We start from the raw sequence: 18,928 nt of genomic DNA, 5'->3' as shown, positions 1-18,928 counted from the left end.
TTGAGCATCTTCAAGAAGGAAAGGAACAATTATACTTACTGATTTGTCATTCTTCCTCTCACTTCCAGTCTCCTATCCCAGTAGGTCTTGTTAATCTGGAAGGAAAAAGGAGCACACAGCTGTCCTTCCAGCTCTTGGCACTGAGAAATCTAGGGACAGGCTAGATAATGTTGGATGGGGTTTTGGAAGGTGTCCCTGCCCATAGCCTGGGGGTTGATACTAAATGGTTTTTAAGGTCCTTCCAACCCAAACTGTTCTATGATTGTCTGTTGTCTGTGTCCTCAGAGGACCAGGGGGTATCTTATTTTCTTGAACTTGGTTGTTTTGTAAGAAAGCAGTCTGGAGAGATGTAGTATCTTTGTCAGAAGTTCTCATACAAATAGTTCACTATTTGTATGTCCCTAAAACACATTGTATTTCTCATTGAATTTGTCCTTTCTTCCTCTGCCCTCAGTCAGATAAAATTAGCTGTTCTCATTCTACAAGTGGGAAACAAAGCAAGAGAGTAAATAATGGAATCATAGAACAGTTTGGGTGGGAGGGGACCTTAAAATTATCTAGTTCCAACCCCCTCATATGGTTAGGGACACCTTCTACTAGAACAGGTTGCTTTATCCAGCCTGGCCTGGAACACTTCCAGGGATGGGCATCCACAACCTGTCTGGGCAGCCTGTGCCAGCATCTCACCACTATCACAGTAAATAATTTCTTCCTAATACTTAACTTAGTGTCTTTCAGTTTGAGGCAATTCCCCCTTGTCCTATCACTACGTGCCCTTGTAAAAAGTACCTCTTCCTCTTTCTTTTGGGCTCCCCTCAGGTATTGGCAAGCCACATGACAATGCTGGGTTTGAGCGTGGATACATAAAGAAGATCTGTCCACATCAGATCATGGCATCAAACACCATCACACAAGTTATTGTTACTTCTTCTTTACATATTGCTTTGCTGCAGGTTTGCCATTACCATCTTTTACTGCTCTAAATGAAAGATGTTTGCCCTGAGCACTGAAGGAGTTAAACAAGTATGAACTGCTATCTTCTTTGTGCAATACATTTGACAGGTGCCCAAGAGCACAATTTGGGAGGTGTAAGTGCTCAGCACTATTTGTGCCTCACTATTAAAAAGAGATAAATAAACAGAGACTTTGAATTGGAACTAGCTAAACTCCTGGATATAGAACCCTGAGACAGGTACAGGGCCAAGTAGGTGGAGTGGAAGTTCCCCGTTTGAACCCTATCAAATGCAGCCTGAGGTAAGTGACAGCTCCCACAGCCAACTCGGGATTAGACCTGTGCTGAAATAAATGCCAGGAAGCCTGGCACTCCTGAACCTGCCTTGCAGAAAGGGGTGGAATAGGAAAAGCATTAGGCCTATTTTCTCCTGGATCACTAGTTTCTATGATTTTCTCACCCTGGTATAAAATATGAGTGTCTCCACAGCTAACTTGAATTTAAGCAGATCAGGAACAATGCATAAAGTGAAAGTGTGGAAAACTGATTCAGGCTATTTAACTTATGTCATGCCATCTTCAACCTTTACAAAGCTTAAGCTACAAGCATTTAAAATTCTCCCTGACTTCACTGAGCTGTATCTGTGTATGAAAGAATATGAGCCTTCTTTCAAAACTGGTGTAAGACAAGCAAGATCCCTAGAGCTGAAGGTAGGATTATTTTAAAAGCTACCTATCCTATGTACCAACACTTAGTAGCAATAAAATGCCAGTAGCATTAACAGAATTGTTCTAAACAGGAATATCATTCCTTCATCAAGCCAGAAAAGAAATGCCCTTTCCTTAAGGCCCTACTGAATACAGTCTTTGTGATATTCTGGGAAGTTCAGATTTGAGCTATTTTTGTTCTCAGCTATTGTGCTAATAGTCTTCCTGAGTATTGTGTGAGTTTCAAGGGGAAGAAAACTGTTTAACTTTCTTCTTTAATATGGAAAAGAATTGACCTGATTTCTGCCCCTGTGCAATTTGGGTGGGCAAGCAAGAATGAAATGGCAAATGCACCAAACCAGGACTTAAATACAATGGGGAAATGAGGGCATTTAGCATGTAAAGGATTAAGGTACCTTCTCTGCTAATCTTGTATGCACGTGCTGTGTACCACTGTCATGAAATAGGAGTGCTGCTGCAGAACAGTGAGAACAACATCTTTATTACAGGAGATGAATAACATTTCCTATGCTGGGAATGCAGACCACCAGCTAAACTGAAGCCAAAGTTGCTACATTGCATTGAGTGGATGGTGCAGAGTGTAGTCACTGTCCAGGCTGCATCCTTAGATACTGTGTCTGGTGGGACTGCTGAAGGGTCATCTTTGTGCTCACACCTTGGGCTCCTCTGGGCTAGAAATCTCACAAATGTCTGGGAGTTGATGGGAGAGTGAACCTGCAGTGCTGGCTCGCAGCACTGCTATGCCTGAAAGCAAACCCTTTTCCCTGCAGACTGGCCCAGAGCAGGTTGAAATTACTCTGCTGTGCTTCCACTGATGCTTTCCAAACACTTCTTTAGGCATCAGGAGCATGACAGAGCAGAAGAATGCCTTTAACCTTATTTTACAGATAGGAGTTGAATCATTTGCTCAGGGTCAAATGAAGGGCTTAACCTGGATGTCTGTAGCATCTCTCAATCAGTCACTCCTACCAGAGGCTTGTTAATTGCTGGTGTCTCCCGCTTAGTTGCACTCTGGTACGTGTCAGTCAGGATGTTCTGCCACCAGTTGGTCTCTCTCTGTCCAGGTATGCAGACATAGATGTAGATAGCAGAGGTTAGATTATGCACTCCTGCTCAATTGGCCTCTGGAATTGGATGGATGGCCACAGCAAAGCAGGAAAAGGGTCAATCAGCATCCAAAGCAACAATCCTGCTTTCCCATACTGGTTTTGGCTTTTGCTTTTTGAAGCCACAGCATCCCTGCACACTGACTGCTAGAAGTAAACTGTCAGGACTATCTGTGAATCATTGTCTGGCAAGTAGATGGAGGTTGTGAGTTTGTCCATTTGCCATACAGGCACTCAGGAACACCCTGCAGCTTTCCATGCCTCTGTCCCACACCTTGCTGTGTTTGGAACAGTGAGGCAGGAAGCCAGGAAGCCAGAACAAGCACTGGCTTTCAGGGCAGTGAAAGAAAACATGGTGTCTTGGGGACGATTCCAGGCTAGGGCAAGTAGGGCAAGGTGGCTCACTGCCCTCCAGCTCTGTGAGACGTGGCAATGCTGTGCCAAAAGCTGGGGCAGTGGCTGAGTTTGGCAGCACACTTTGCCATTAACCAGCAGAACTATGATGACTAGTGTTAATTCTTAGTTCCAGTAAAGTGTTCAGAAATAACTGTTTCTCCCATGTTCTCTGGCTCCAACCTGCCTTCCCATCTAGAACTCTGCCCAAACTGTTCAGATAATGCTTCTGTCCTTGGCAAAAGGCTTTTCAGAGTGGCTAAATGCAGGCAAACAACTTGTTTCTGTTTACCTAGCTTCAAAATTAATTTGCCATGTTTGCCCAGGGGGTGAATGGCTTTGCCATTTATCATCTGTAAAGTGAATCCTGGCTGGAAGCTACAAACTGAGCATTTCCACCTTGTCCGTGCAGGATCGATTGAGGTAGATGTAAACAATCAGGTGCCAAGGGGAGAGAGCAAAACACCAAACTATGCAAGCAAATGCTATTTACAATGAGCAGAAACAACTGATCTGCCTAGTCCAGACAAAGAATTAGAGACTGAATAATGTTTAACTGAGTCCACCAGAGAAACAGAAATGCCATGCTCTTGAGGCACACAGCTGCAAATCAGGCTACTGCACTCTTCATCTCATTCAAAATGGCTTTGCTCAACACGCATGAAAAAGCACTGTTGTGCAACACAATTTGAACTGGCAAGAATAATATTGTGAATGTTTTACTATATAAATTCCTAAGGTGGCAGGGACAATGGTGCCTGTCCTTGTCCTGCACTGTCCCACACACTAACCCAAAGACCAAGGACTGGTATCCCTTTCTTCCATTTAGTGCTTGTATCTGCACCTCTTCACCTGGCACTGTCCTTCTCTTAACATACTCCACTCCCACGGGCTTGTCTCCAATTTCTAAAGCACCCAGGACCCACTTGGCACCCACATGGTGAAATTTGGAGGAGAGCTGGGTGGTGTGAGGCACAGCCACGCCTGGCATGATGGTGTTTCCAGTGTGCTGCACAGCCCTTTCTGGCAGCCTCCTGTCACTGAGGAACACAGCATAGCTTGGGCTTGTTGTGGCTTGTTAGCACCTCACCCTGCCAGTAGCACCTAGTTTTGTTTTCTTTCCTCACCCTTCCTTCCCAAAGCAGCTCCTTTCTGGGTGATATGGAAAGGAGGGAGGGCAAGGCAAAACACAGGGGGCAAAGGGAAGGTTTTTGTGTCTTCTTCACCCTCCCTTTTTTCAATTATGGGACAAGACAACCCTTCAGCAATCCCCTCCTCCACAGAACCTGACAGCCACCTCTGCTCACCTCCTCCCAGCCAGGGGTCCTGGAGCCCCCTCCAGTGGCCCCACTGGCATTCCCTGCCCACTCCAGCTGTGCAGAGCAAGGCTGCTCATGTCAGGGGAGGTTTAGGTTAGATGTTAGGAAAAAGTTCTTCAGCCAGAGGGTGGTTGGGCACTGGAACAGGCTCCCCAGGGAAGTGGTCACAGCACCAAGCCTGACAGAATCCAAGAGGTGTTTGTCAATGCAGTCAGGCACATGGTGTGAATCTTGTGGTGTCCTCTGCAGGCTCAGAAGTTTGACTTAATGATTCTTGTGGGTCCCTTCCAACTCGGCATATTCTGTGATTCTAGGAAATACCTGTCCTGCTCCCTGCACTATGTCTTCCTCTTGGATAGAAAATATTCATCTTGAGAACTGCCACATCACCCCCTTCAGTCAGCACTAAATCATCTTAAAATTTAAGTGCTAACTGAAATGGCATCTTGTCACTCTCCCTTTGCAATGAGTGGAGAGAGAAAAAGGAAGGACAAGTGCAATGAATGCCAGAATGCTTTGGGATGAAAATACACAGTTCAGAAACCAGAGCAGTACTAAGCTTAACAAAAATAGCTCATCATTTGGATCCTATGATGATACTGGATGTGCATCTAGCATTGACTGAGTCAGTGAAATGCCATTTCTCTGAGAGCTCTTGCTCTCATTCTTGACCATAAAGCCATATAAATAACATATGGTACAAACACCATCACTGACACCTGCCAAAGTTTTGAAATACCCACAAACTAACTACTAAAACCAAGCCACCTGTCCAGTGACTTCCACTTGAGTTGTTCCACTTCATCATCCCTATATTATTATGTTGATGGGACGCCATAAATCTACATAGTCAGAGAAGACATTCCATCTGCCCTGAATAAATTACCCTCTAGAGAAAATGAGTGAACTCAAGGCAAAACCCCTCAAGAGGTAGCTCATCTAAGCCTCAGAAGTTACTTGAAGAAGGAGGACTGAGGGAAACACTTCCAGAGCAGCTTTTGCTCTGTGGTTAGTTGTATGAACATGAGAGAAGGATGGTGATGTGTATAAGAGATTCCTAGAATCATTAAGGTTGGAAAAGACCTCCAAGTTCTTTGAGTTCAACCCTACATATTGTGGCTGGAGGAACAGCTTGGGCCTGTCCTATGCAAGAGAATTTCTGAGTGTTCTCTGAACAGCCTGGATACTTGTCAACCTAATTACATGACCAACTGCTGTTTAATTGAAGTCCCATTAACTTTTTTTTCTGCAGGTTAGTAGTCTGCCTGGTAATTTTCTGTTGCAATTGAGGCCTTCTTACTGCAGGGCCCAAAGATCCTTCCAGGCTCTGGTTCTCTAACATTTTCTGTTTGTAGAAGTTTAGCCCTTCTGGCTCATTCCTTTCTGGGAACATGTCCCAGTTTGTACAAGGCTTTGAGGAAGTCAGCTTTCACCAGGTGCTCCAGTCAGCATCAGCACTGACAGAGGTTTACTTGGATGTTCCTTGGGACCCAGTAAATGGTGAACTGATCTCTGGTGAGCAGACTCCTCTCAGAACTAACAGTGAACAGAAGCAGGAAGAAGATCCCACCCAAGGGACCCTGACGGAAGACACAGTCAGGGAGCCTTGGGCTGGCCCTTCCCAGTGCCCCTCTTGCTGCTCCTACCCCAGGCCAGCAGCAGAGCTCTTTATGCACCCCATGAAATTGCACCACTGAGCCCTTCATTACACAAAGATCAACAAGCAACATGGGATGGGGATAAGATGGCACAGCTCAAGCATCTGCTGTGGAGTCAGGAATTCCAGCTGCTACACGAGGCTTTCCCACTGACCTGCAAAATTAGGATATTTTGAGAATTAAATGATCCTGAATGCACCATTTTAACATTAGTAGGGAGAAGCCTCTGGAGGAGTATGACTACAACACTAGTTAAATTTCAACTATTAGTTATAATTTAAATTTAGAATAATTTTGCTTATATTTATATATATTATGAGGATAGATCATTGTAGTATTTATAGCTTTATAATAACTAATATTGCTATAATAAAATCATAATGATTTTATTATACTTTAATAAAAGACTGATTTATATACTCCTCATAGTTGTAAGTTTCCTCCTAGAAATGCTCACAGAAATGTTTCTAGATAAGGCAGTATGTTGAAATTTGACTGAATAGAACACTACCAAGCAAGCTACAAGGAGGAAATGACAGATGTATTGCCAAAAATGTGTTTTAGCTGATTTATTAATAATGTTCACTCCTTTTTCTTATAGCTAATCAAGAGACTCCTCAAAGTCTAGGAATTTGCTTTTACACAGGACTGCTTTGGCTTGCTCTGAAAATTCATCTCTGCACTGCACACACCTCCAAAGGAGTGCAGGTATATAGCACAAAAATTACATGAGATTTAGACACTGATGCAAAACCTTTTAACCCGCAACAACCTCATTCTGCTGTCACAGCCCACTGGAGCCACTAAAGCATGAATGGATATCAATGTTTAGGTATTTACAAAGAAGTTCATAGAATCATGGAATAGTTTGAGTTGGAAGGGACCTTAAAAGTCTGACTAGTTCCAGCTCTCTGGTATAGGCAGGGACACCTTCCACCAGACCAGGTTGTTCAGAGCCCCATCCAACCTGGCCTTGAACACTTCCAGGGATGGGGCATCCACAATTTCTCTGGGCAACCTGTGCCAGTGCCTCATCACCCTCACAGTAAGGACTTCCTTTTTAATATCTATCCTAAGTCTGCTCTCTTTTAGTCTGAATCCATTTTTCCTTGTCCTGTCCCTACAGGCCCTCGTAAAAAGGACGTCTCTATAGGGACTGGATTTCTTCCCTCTACCCTGCTTGGAAGGAGTTTATGTGTTAATGTTTGCATAGCACATACAGCAGGTCAGTTTCTACACAAAGCCTGGCCAGATCCAGTGCCTGGATGAAGCTGCTGTTTCACCTACACTGCTTTGGTGGAGGGCACAAAGCCAGAATGGGGCAGCCTGGGCTTATCCCCACAGGACTCCTGTCCGTGTCTCCTGCCACTGGACAAGTCACAGTTTGCAAAAGGTTTGACTGCATATTGGTCTGGAATTTGGATGGGATTGGAGGAGTGCTCCATTCTCATTTCCTCTTGCTGAACTTTCTCATTAAATAATATGATGAAGGCTGAAGAGAGAAGACAAGAGTATGCATAATGATTAGGGTCTCAGTGTGTGGGTGGGGTGCTGTTAAGTCTTCACAAGCAGAGAAGGGAACCTGAATTTGAACACCCCAAAGCCCAGAGGAACAGCCAACAAGGCTGTTACATAAACCCCTTATCTCTTCCTGAAGAAAACTATGACTCCCTGGTCTATTTTCCAAGTATAACACTTTGCCCTTCCTTTTTTCAGGATCAAAGGCCATCAATCTCATAATTGGTAGCACTAAACCAATCCAAATTACCGACAATATTTTTTATCTATTACCATTTTTCTCAGTTTGCAGGGAGATTTGCCATGGAACAGCTCTCCCAGCACTTCACATGCATCATGTTCAACCTTTTAGTCAGGCTTGTGGACAAAGTAGGCAACCGTCTTCATAAAAATTAGCCTCTGGATTCTGGATTGAGCCCTGGGTGTCCTGTCCTTATTCCCCCTAAGAACTAAAAAGTAACAAAGAGGGACATACACTACTTTTTCCCAGCAGCTTCAGTCCTACTTCTTTGCACTCCAGATTAGGTGGGAATACAGACACTTCTCTCTTCTTTATGTACAGAAAGAGCTCAAGTTCAATGGGTCTTTTAAGGCAGCAGAAAGTCTGGCAGGAGAAGGTGTGATGCAAATTGAACAGCAGTGGCAGAAATATCCAATGGTTTACCACGTGTGAATAAAGGGAGCCAGCCAGGCCTGTCTTTGAGAGATGGGGAGAGCTTCAGCCTGTGCTTGTTCTGCCTCCATCTCAAATTATGGCAGCCTGCTCATGCAGAAACCTTCCAGTTCTCCATGCTCAGCACCGTGAGTAAGATGTTTCTCAATTAATGCCGAGCTGATGCAAGCAAAATGATGTTACACAGAAATTGAGCACTGACATCCAAATTCAGCACAGGAATAGATAAAGGGGTGTCGTTAGAAAAGACACCTAAAACTTATCTCTTTCCAGATGAGGGCATATATGATCCTTCCTTTATTAGAAATAGTATGAACCTAACCACAAATAGAACTATTAATTTGTGTGAATTTCCACAGGTGTGAGTACTGAAATGAAGAAAACTAAGCATTTCTTTGACAAAACTTTTCAAGGCTGGTATCTTATTACAGTCATGTTTTTGCTTCACTTGCATATTGAGTCTCCATCCCCTTATCAAACATCAAAGTATTGTGTTTGCCCTTTCCATTTCAGATATATTTTGTTTACACACAGCCTATGAGCATTTAATTCAATAATGTGCCTTTCCCAGGGAACTATTTCTTTTTTCACCTTTCAAATTCAAATCCAGCCTTTCTAGTCCTGACTGGGGCTGGCTTCTAATTCAATAATGTTTGGGTGATAAATTTTGCTAAATTTATTTGTAGCTGTCTGTTCAGTGCCTTATAGAGACCTTCTCAGGGTTTACATGGGAAGCTGAGAGGGGCTTGGGGAAGATGCAAATATATTTTGTTTTTTTTTTTTATTATGAAGGAATATGTGTAATACTTGAACAAAATTTGGTAAATACCAGCCAAACAATCTTTGGTCTGAGCAGCTGGAGATAATAATTGTCTCCCTCTAGAGAGGAGGGCAACTTTGGCAATAGCAGATTGGCAGTAATATTCACGGGTTTTGTACAGTTAAACCCCTCTACACACTTAGAGCAGACCATTTATCCATTTTCCTTCTTCACAATCCACAGCATGCACAACTCCTACTGGCTTAGATACAGGTCCTCTGGTGTGGATTTAAGTGCTCAATTCAAGCTACTAGTTAGCTGAAAAGGTTGGCCAAAGCAAGCAATTGATAATGGTGAAATTAAAGCTTGGGGCTGTTTGTTGGTCACTTCTGCTAGTTATCCTAGAGAAGGATCATGATTCCTGTTTGGTTTAGGAAGGAATGAACGATTTAATCTCCAAACCTCATCCAAATGTACTCCTGCACTGATGCGGCCATGTGGTAAATGCACCAGAACGACTGTATTGTTATTTTTCAGACGGGAAAGTTGCTGACGGAGGCAGGCGCTCACCAGAGCATCCAGACAAGCACGGAGCTGTTGCTGTGAGCCCCTCGCAGCCTCTGTGAGACGCCTCATCACAGGGATCGACCTGCGGGGAACAAGGCACTGCATTTGTTTCCAACGTGCATACGAGCATTTCCCGACAACGTGAATAGTTCCCAGTGCTTGCATGAGGCGATGCTTTGAAAAACCACAGGCAGTCACAAACAAAGGTTTTACGGACACGGAGTGCCACGGACTGGGAGTTGGTCCCTTCGCCTGGCATCTCCCTGGAGCTCCCGTCCATCTCCTCATGCACATTAATGGGGAATGTGGGACACCCCGGCCTCCCGAGCCCACCTCAGCCGTGGGGTGCGAGCACTGCCCACCCCATCCTTTCCCACCGCGGGACCACCCTCCCCCGCCCCGCCAGCCGGGACCGCGGCCAGACGCCGCCACCTCCGACCGACACCGCGAGCGGGCGGTCCCCGCTCGCTACAGAAGCCCAGCCCGGGGGCAGCCAGCCCAGCGCCGACAGACGGCGGCTGTCGCCGCCCCGCTCGCAGCACACGCTCCTCACGCCTCACCCGGCTCCCCGCGCCCCCCCCGCCCGCCGCCGCACGGACCTCACGGGCCTCACGTCCCGCTGCAGCCGCCGCGCGCGCCGCGCCGGGCCCGCCCCGCGCCGGCGGGAGCCCCGCCCGAGCCCGCCGCCCATTGGCGGAGGCGCGGGGCGCACCGGCTGCGCCAATGGGAGCGCGACGGGGGCGGGGCGCGCGGCCCGGCCGCGGCCGGGGGCGGCGGCGGCGGTAAACTGGCGCGCGGGCCCGGGCCGCGGCCGCCGAGCCCAGCGGAACGGAGCCGAGCCGAGCCGAGCCGGTGGCTGCTGGGCTGTGCCGTGCCGTGCCGTGCCAGGGTATGGGAAGCGACCGCGGCAGTGGAGAGGCCGGGCCAGGCCGGGCTGGCCTGTGCCGGGCTGGCGGGGGTGGGGGCAGCGGAGCACCGGGCAGTGGCGGTGCCCCCGGCAGTGGCGGTGCCCCCGGCAGTGGCGGTGCCCCGCTGTGGGAGTGGGTCCGTTGCGCTGCGGGGAGCGGTGCGGGACGGGATGCGGCTGATGGCGGCGCTGCCGCGGCGAGGACGCCCGTGCCCGGCACGGCGCTTCGGGCCGGGGGTCTCTGCCCCGGGGCGCGTTCCCGGCGGGGGGACGTGTGCGGGGTCCGGCGGCCGATGGCGGCCCCGGGGCAGCGCCCGGGCAGGGGCTGCCGAGGCTGCGGCCTTGCCGTGCCCTTGGCCGCGTCCCGTCGGGGTGAGAGCGGGGCCGGCCCGGTCCCGCCTCCCGCCGCGCTCGGCAGCGCCGGGCCGGGAGCGGCGCAGCCGGGCAGACACGTGGGCTGAGCGCGGAGTGCGGCCCAAGCGGGATCAGGAAAAGGGTGGAATCCGCTGTTCCGCACCTTAGGGAATGCGCCTTGCCCAAGGGAAGCACGCGAGCCTGGTGCCGTGCTGCTTTCCGGGCTGCTCCGGCTCGGAGCCTCGCTCCTCTCTGTCGCTGCGACCGATCCGCGCGTCTGCTTGGAGATGGATGTAAAATAAAGCTGTTGGCTGTTTTTTAAAGCTTTGGTGGTGGCTGAAATGGGGGTAAAAATACCCCTGTGAGCCCCCTGCCTCTGGTAAAGTGCCTGAGGAAATAATATTTCTTTCTATAGGCAAACAGGCTTGTAAAGTCTTTGTAACAATGTGAACAAGAACTGATGGGGCAATACTTAGTTTTAAACAGAAGCCGACCAAGCTACCTATAAATAACCACAAGTATGAAAGTCTGGTTTCAAACAACATTCTATAATGTTGTTTTCATGGTTACTGACCATTTTGATTTCTGCAGGACTGTATCATAAGAAGTACCACTATTTCTCATAGCTCAACAAGGTTATGTGCCACCCGGCAGGAATGTAGGTAGATTCTTTGTATTCCCCTCCATGCAATAAAAATCCAAATTTTGTGGTCAGTGTTAGGAAAGGAAATTAAAGCTTTTTTTTTTCAATAACTGAAAGTATCATTTTCCTAAAAAGAATTGACCTAACAATTTATGTTTTTTTTTCTGAGTTGCTTGTCTTTAAATTTTATTGTTTTACTAGACTCGTCTGTATTAATTGAGAATATGCAAAATAAGTCTTAGCACTGGGTGTAGGAGGATAGTGGCCAAAGTCAATAGTAGCTCAATAAAAGACAATAAAAGAAGGTATTAAGAAATTGTTCTTTATACAGACTGAATGCAGATTGGTGTGTAAGGGTATATCAGTAGTTGTGCAGTTCTCTGTCATGTATGTAAGAACATACATCTATTATCAGAAGGAGTTTAGTTCCCAGGAGCTGCAGCTAGCAAGAGCAAGCAGGAACCTTCTTGCTCTTAGACCAGTTCTTGAAAGAGTTCTTTTTGTATTTTGTAAATGTTTATTTCATTGCTGTTAATTAGCAATGGTTTTGGTAACCTTGAATAAAGTATGCTTAGAATAAACAATTTTATATTGTCCAGTCTTACTGGAGACAAAAAGGCAAGTGGTGATCTGTTGTTTCACACCCTGTTTGTCAGGTTGTATTATTTTTTCTGGAAACGGAGGGGGAACAAGGGACAGCAACTGAATTCCTGCTTAATTTTTTATGTTAAAATTAATTGATTGCTTATGGACATGGGATTTTTTAGGTAGAAGTGGCTTTTTTCTGTCTGCATGTGTTTTTTCTTCATTGTTTTAACCAAGGTGCAAGGGATGACGTGTGTCTCATGGTCTGTCATCTTGTGTGTCAGTGTGTGTGGGATAAATTGTTTGATCCAGATGCCTTGCCAAATGCATCTCAGGACTTAGCTCGGTGCATGAATAAGCATTTCTCATTTTCCTTAAATCTGTCCTGCTGGGTGAGCAGTCCAGCCTAGGATGGAGGCAGTGAGTCTGAAGCGGTGTTTAGGAATCACATCTCCAGTGTGATGTAGGTCTTCTTGTCTTCTCCCTCTAAAACTGCAAAAGAAAGAAGTCTGGAAGAGGAGGCTTTTTGCCTTAAGGAGCTGTATATTCTGGAACAGAGCAGCTTTAGGAGAAGGTAGCTTCTCTTTCAGCTTGTTTTATAAAAGTGCTGCCTTGTGGTACGAGTGCCTGCTTTCCTTCAGAATCTGAAGAGGAATATCAGTTATTTGCATGTGGAGTTAAAATGCAAGCTGGCAGTGAAAAAGAGTAGTTTGAGGGCAAGGGTTCAATCAATGTCTGCTTTCTCACCCACCAGTGAAAGCTTGTTTTATAGGCACATTCCTATCTTCACATTCAATTTTTTTTCTTTAGCTTCGAAGTTTTTTAGATGCCACTTGTTTTGTTCCTCTCACCTCCCCTTCCCCCGTATAGTAATGGCAAAATTAAATCAATCTGAGGTGGTGACAAAGACCCAAGAAATAATTGCATACACGAGTTTTGCCCTTTCTTTGCACAGTTGTGTTTCTGCAAAGTGTAACCTTTTATAAATACTGCTTTATTTTAATGGAATTTTAATGGCTTTTGTGTTTTGTCAGTCAGTAGAGGTGTGGAGCTAAATAAAGCATTCAGCTCCCAGCTATCCAGTCTCTGAAATGTTCTGTGTGTTTCTCACAGAATAGAAAATGACATTACTTGCTCTGAAAAGCTTGGCTGTCAGTCTGTGGAGCTGGGTTTTAGAAGCTTTACTAGACTTTATATGTCTACTTAAACAAGTCTGCATGCGTATCCACAGTTTAAAAACAGGTGTTTTTTTTTCTGGAAGCTGCATAAGATTTTGTCTTTTTTATAAAGACTGTGTAGATTCTGTATGTGGAGACACCAGGAATGGTGATCTGCTTGTGCTCTGTATGGTCCTGGAGCTGTTTTGTGATGTGCAGGTGACAACTTCCACTTATAAAGTTCTCCTACTGTGTTTTGTCTCTGTAGTTTGTCCTGGTTTTTGGTGTAGATTAGATCTTTTATGTGGCCCCTTTCATTGCCATCCATGCCTCCTTTTTATCCAGTTGCATGCCTTAGGTTATTTTCTGGGTCTACTGAACAAATGAACTGTAAAAGGGCTTGAGGCATTGTACTGAAATGTCACAGCTCTCCTGCTATCTGGATTGTGCCCTTTGGAAGGATTAAATCCTCATCGTAATTCGATATGGTCAAAGTGCTCCTCAAGAGAGTGCTTGGGATTAGGGAAGAGATGGAAGGGAGAATGACTGGGAAATAAACTGCAAGTGGATTGAGTGTTTCCTTTAGAGAACCCTTCTGAAATCAGTAAGCCTGTTGCAATTTTACATTGCACAGCAAAGTTTTGTGGAGCATGGCCTTTCAGAATTCACTTTGGGAGTTTGGGGATTTTTATTTTTTTAAACTGTATAAACTGCAAAAAGCTTTGGTTTTTCTACTTTTGAAAGACAATATATTTATATTATGCAAGTGTCATTTCATAAAGTCTACACATAGAGAGCATAAACAATTGTGGATTACAGATTCTGTATCAGGTGTGAGAGCTTGCAGGTTAGGCTTAGCTATAAGAGAAATACAGAGCTCATTTTTCTCATTTACCCTAGTGTCACAAGTACCTATGTGTGGGGAGCAGGAGCAAACAGAAATAACTTGTCTGGCAGAGCTGCCATGCAGGAGCTGTAGATTCTGATAGAACATGTTTCCCTGCAACACAGAGATCATCTTGTGTTATCTTGAGGTAGTCTTTTTTTGCCTATGGTCCTTTTCTTGCCGGGAGGATTTGGCACAGCCAGAAAAATGGGAGCTCCCAAGCCAGGGCACTGGTATGTCAGGGGGCTATGAATAGACTAGGATGTGTTGCTAAACTGGAACTTAACCCCAGTTTCCAGGGCAAGGTTGGAAGCCACGAGATCTATACAGACATGAATGCCTGCAGGATCAATAGTGGGATCAGTGGCTGTGGTGTTTGCCTGCTGCTTGCAGTGGTGGCAGAGGGATGGCTCTCAGCACAGGGGGTGTGTTTGCCACCCAGAGAGACCTGTGGGGATGCCACTTACAAACTTGGCAACAGCGACTCAGAGTGTGCAAGGGTGTGTCCTGGTGTACACAAAGGATGATAAGCAAATCTTATTCCTGAGGAAGAGCAGGTGTACAGCTCAGTTACCAGCTGTGTCGAGTTCTTAGAAAGGTTCTGACTAGAAGCCATTGCTTCTAGTGTGGTATTGAATGGTGGCTGTTGGCAAATAAATATAAATATATTGTTTAGGTGGTCAGCAAACCAGCTCTAAATCCTTGCTTGTCTTTGATGCATAGAGGTGGGTGTTTAGAGGTCTCTTTGGGATAGGCTGTGATCAGTGTACTATAGCGAACTTTGAGATTCTGTTCTGACCCCATGCCTGACAAGCAGTGTAAGTGCGGGTAGATCACCTGTTCTTCCCCCTCTAAAGTAATAACTGTGGTATCAGTCCCCTTTCCTGAGCTTTTTGAGAGTTATAAGTGAAGAGGGGTGTGTGTTTAAGAGCAAGAGGAAGAGCTGCTATTTTTCTCAAGGCTTTTGCTTTAAGTAGTGGTGTATTTGACTGTAAAGGAATCTGCACTTTGTGAGATTTGTGTTTGTGAGGCATAGCACTTTATTGGTTTCTAGTTCCTAAATTAACATTGGTGTGCTTTTGGAAAGTCAAAACTTCCAATAAAAACAATTGTAGCATAACAATGTATATAAAAAAGATTAGCTGCAAGTTGTTAACCTCCTTCATTTATTCTTTATATTCTAAGTCAGATTACAAGACCAGTGGGGAGCTCTGTTGATTCCTGTGCAGAGCTGTGCATCAGAGGGAGCTGAGCATTGGTGGTTTCTGAGTGCTGAAGTGACTGAGAGAATAGAGCTGCTCTGCAGACTTGAGGAAGATGTTGGTAGTGTTCAGATTTTGTTTGAAGCTCAGTGTTTGGGTTTGATCAGTGAAGAGCTTTAGTGTAACTTTTTATAAATACTGCTAGATAGTATTATTCCATATGGATGTGAAGGATTTATCTTTTCAAGTAATGCTGTATGTTACCATTGATGGGGTGACTTGGAGCTAGTGAACTGTGCCTTCCTGTAAACTTGCCATAAACCTAAATAAAGGTTTCATCTCGTAGTTATGTTTCTTAAGTACATGCTTCAAGTATTGTATCTGCCAGAATCTCATATTAATCTGTGTGCTTGGAGGTCATGCTCCATTTAGATTTTAATATACTGTTGTCCTTGTTGCTGAGCGAATGATCTATGTGCACGGGAAGTAACACTAATCCAGAGTTCATCAGAATTATTCATGTCATTAAAGTTACACTTAAGGCTTTTGATCTTTGCAGAGATGCAATGCAATGCACTTATAAGCACAGCCCACTGCATAAACAGAAGAGAAACCCCTTTTTTTCCCTTGTCCTCTTATTTCTCCTTTTCCTCTTGGTAGCAGAGGTAATACAAAGATTGTGTGTTGGGTGTAAATACAACTCCAGATTGAAATAAGTCCACATGGTGCAAAACTTTTGACTTGGAAATAAGATAAATTGATTTTTAAAAATTATTATTTTGGGCCCCCAATTGCAAAGACTTAATTCTCAGGAGCAGATAGAGATCACATTCTTGGGGAAAAGTGAACCTTAAAATCACAGCAACTGTGTTGGATCTACCTCAGTGTAACAGCAAAGAGCATGTGCCCACGACAGGATTTATTAGTGTACTGTGTTAAGGCATATCAGAAATGACCTGTAATGAGTCCTTTGCTCTCTTAATTGTGGTGAATCTTAATCGTGGCTAAATTATTTCTAGATCTGTGTAGATTATTTCCATCTGTGGGTAGAAGGATACTGTGTTAATTCCAGGCATGTGGGCTGTAATTATGCTATTGCATTCCCCAGACATTGTCCTGAAAGAAGTAAACAGGACTGTTGGTCCAGAGCATTCAGGGGTGTATCTGTGCCTGAAATAAAGCAGGCTGTGCTAAAGTGTCCAAGCATTCTTTTCACTCTTATGTGTGTCAAGCCATTTATGGGGGAAATAGGGTTTTGAACTAACTGTCATTTGCCAAAAATGAGTGCTAAGCCTTCTGAATTTTGTTGGAAAGAGGCATTTGTCTGCCAAGCGGCCCATTTTTATCAGTGTGTGTACTGCTATTGCAGTGATTAGGGAGCAAACCAGTTCTGCTTGCCCTTCAAAGGTGTTTGTTTTAAATGCCATTGGCAAAGTGCTTTGTGGAAGGGTGGTTGTAAAGCAGCTTTTAGAGACTTGATGAATTCAGCTTAAGGGGGCTTGAGTGCAAGCCATGGGGCAGGATCAAATATAGGGGTCCTTACTTTTGTTACAGGTCATATCTTTAAAGACACTTCTTTTGGAGCTGCAATGTGTAGGAGTTATGGGGAAGGGAAGAATGAAGGATAAGTAAGGTGGATTTTCAGTTTGATTTGAAGGATGATGGCAACTTCTTCCTTTTACAGTGCTGGTTTTGTGCCCTGCATGGTTAAAATTTGGGTCAGCTGCAACCCAAGGAATCCAGCTAATGAAAATACATCTAGGCAGGGACCTGGCAATCTAGTATCAAAGGAACTGGTGGGGAGGTGTGTGATGGAACTGAAAAAGGCCATGAATGAAAGGATCACATAAAAGGGTTGGTATGGCAACAAACATAAAAAGAATTGGAAAAAATCTGTAAAAGAACAGTTACAGAGCAGCTTAATGAATAATAGTTATATTGAACTTAGTCTACTGTTGGTTCATGGCCATGGAACAATGTCCTGAGTATCTGGCCTTATGCATCTTGTTTGTGTGTTTATTATTTTTATTTCATTATACTCCTGCCACACTTGCTGTGATGATATGGGTGGTTATAATACTGAAGCCAGGATTTTAGTCCTTGTTTAGATGCACCTAAGATAACAGGGATTGTAATAAAGGATAATGGAGAGAGGGTTGTTTTCCTGATATGTGATATCTAATGATCTGCCTTACTACCTGTCCAAGCGAATATTGTTTTATTATTTATTTTCATTTATTTAGAGTAAAAGTTGAAGATAAAGAAGGCAGCTAAAACTTCAGACCTGATGGGGGAATATTGGCTGCTGTAAAACTGCTCTGGTTTTGTTTGGGAGATTTTTCGATGTTTTTTCTTTGGCCAGTTACTTTGTGTTATGTTGTTTTGTTATTCAAAACAACACTGTTTTGAATACATTATTCAAAATTATCCATCAGTGCTTGGGCGTTTAGGAAAGTGTTGATAGCAGAAGTAGTTCCCATAAACTGGAAAAGGTTGTGTCGCCATGCACAGAAAACTTTCAGATATATTTCTGTTATTTGTATAATTAGAAATCTTGTGTTTAAATCTTGTCTTGGTCCATCCTATATATGTATATATATATGTATGTATATGTATACACACATACACACATGTGTGTTTGTATGCAGGTGCATATGTATATCTGAGTAAGACTTCACTGTACAAGTGAAGAAAGCTCATGGAGTCTCAAGCAGATCTTTGTGTATGTAGGAACAGATATTAGCACATGGAAAATAAAGGGAATGAATGGAAGAATTTGTTTTTAAAGTGGGACAGATACATGATTCCTTGTGTTGCTTGTAGCGAGGCTCTTGGTTTCTATTATTAGCCTCTGATAAGCTGAGTGATAAGCAAACTGCACTTGCTTATACCTTCAGTCCAATAGTCTGGAATGTTGGAGAGGGAACACTTGGCAGTCATTGACTCTAGAGAATGGTGGGTTGTGAGGCTGAAGATTCCTGCACACAGGAGGATCCCAGGCATTGGTTGAGTTTTGCTGTTACAACAGGGCTCTGAATCAGGTGGCATCTAATCTGTAGGAGCCCCTCTGCCCACTGTGTGGACCTTGCCTGGTGTCCAAGGATGGCTTGGCTTGAGCTTCCCCATGCTGGAAGGCATGGGCGTTTTCCAGGAGTTCATTCAACTGTGAGAAGCTTACTAAACCAAATCTGTGACCCTGCCTATTTTTGGAAGAGGGCTCACAATCAAGACTTGGCAGTCTTCTTCAGGCCAGGTTAGAGGCACTCTGACAGCTTTTGTAGACACCACTGACTTGTCCATGCTCTGTGCTACCAGTGCCCCACTTTGCTAGTGCTAGATAAAGAATCCTCAGGGAGCAGGTCAAGTGTGATACAGACTTGGTACACTTAGACCAATTCCATTTGGAACCACTGCCTAAATCTTCTTCTGACAGAGCTTGCTTATACTGTATTTATTGATTTGAGTAGGGTATGAATAGAACTTGTCTTATGAGGAAAAAATGCTTTGCCTGTTGTCTGTG

General features: G+C 44.6%; 2 protein-coding genes across 5 annotated transcripts in view; one reads left to right on the top strand and one right to left on the bottom strand.

Moving 5' to 3' along the window:
- Positions 1-10,334, bottom strand: part of ITPKB (inositol-trisphosphate 3-kinase B) — a 121,828-nt gene extending 111,494 nt beyond the window's left edge. The window contains exons 1-3 of one of the 3 annotated variants that reach the window (XM_085575890.1): positions 10,274-10,334; positions 9,570-9,756; positions 40-95 (exon numbers count right to left, since the gene is read on the bottom strand). The gene's annotated coding sequence lies outside the window, so the exon portion shown is untranslated. Of the gene's footprint in view, positions 1-39; positions 9,757-10,273 lie in introns of all 3 variants that reach the window. The other 2 variants (XM_085575889.1, XM_085575891.1) reach the window with 2 other exon arrangements.
- Positions 10,335-10,434: 100 nt separating this feature from the next.
- COQ8A (coenzyme Q8A) overlaps positions 10,435-18,928 on the top strand; it is a 42,772-nt gene continuing 34,278 nt past the window's right edge. The window contains exons 1-2 of one of the 2 annotated variants that reach the window (XM_077781917.2): positions 10,435-10,563; positions 11,527-11,597. The gene's annotated coding sequence lies outside the window, so the exon portion shown is untranslated. The remainder of the gene's footprint in view (positions 10,564-11,526; positions 11,598-18,928) is intronic. The other variant, XM_021537004.4, reaches the window with a different exon arrangement.

This window comes from Lonchura striata, chromosome 3 (genome assembly GCF_050655825.1).
Source record: "Lonchura striata isolate lonStrDom1 chromosome 3, ASM5065582v1, whole genome shotgun sequence".
Taxonomy (NCBI): Eukaryota; Metazoa; Chordata; class Aves; order Passeriformes; family Estrildidae; genus Lonchura; species Lonchura striata.
This window is presented reverse-complemented; position numbering and strand designations above follow the sequence as displayed.